Here is a 679-nt window from a genome sequence, read left to right on the forward strand (position 1 = left end):
GTGGTGTTGGAGAAGACTCTTGAGAGTCCCTTGGACTGCAAGGAGATTCAACCAATCCATTCTGAAGGAGATCAGCCCTGGGATTTCGGGCTGGAATGATGCTAAAGCTGAAACTCCAGTACTTTGGCCACCTCATGCCAAGAGTTGACTCATTGGAAAAGACTCTGATGCTGGGAGGGATTGGGGGCAGGAGGAGAAGGGGACGACAGAGGATGAGATGGCTGGATGGCATCACAGACTCGATGGACATGAGTCTGGGAGTTGGTGATGGACAGGGAGGCCTGGCATGCTGCGATTCATGGGGTCGCAAAGAGTCGGACACGACTGAGCAACTGAACTGAACTGAACTGATGTATCTTCTCCTTGAGATTATTGTAGGCTTCTTGAGCATGGGATGGTGTCTTAAATTTTTCCATCTCCCCCTTGGCACCCACCAAGGAGCTGTTGTACTGCCTTGCACGCATACTTATGAAATGCTCAGTGATCCAATGGGATAGAATGGGTTTTAAGTGGTCTCCAGTTTATAGGTATATTGATCCTAGAAAATTCTTTTGGAACCCAGACTGCATTTTCTCAGTGAAAGTCTATCATAAATGGTTTCTAAGGCAGCTGCACTGCTTCGGTCCTTTGTTGCTATTAGGACCATCTACAGGAAGTCCCTTACATTCGAACCTTCAAG

The sequence above is a fragment of the Oryx dammah genome, unplaced genomic scaffold (assembly GCF_014754425.2).
Source record: "Oryx dammah isolate SB20612 unplaced genomic scaffold, SCBI_Odam_1.1 HiC_scaffold_8, whole genome shotgun sequence".
Lineage (NCBI taxonomy): Eukaryota > Metazoa > Chordata > Mammalia > Artiodactyla > Bovidae > Oryx > Oryx dammah.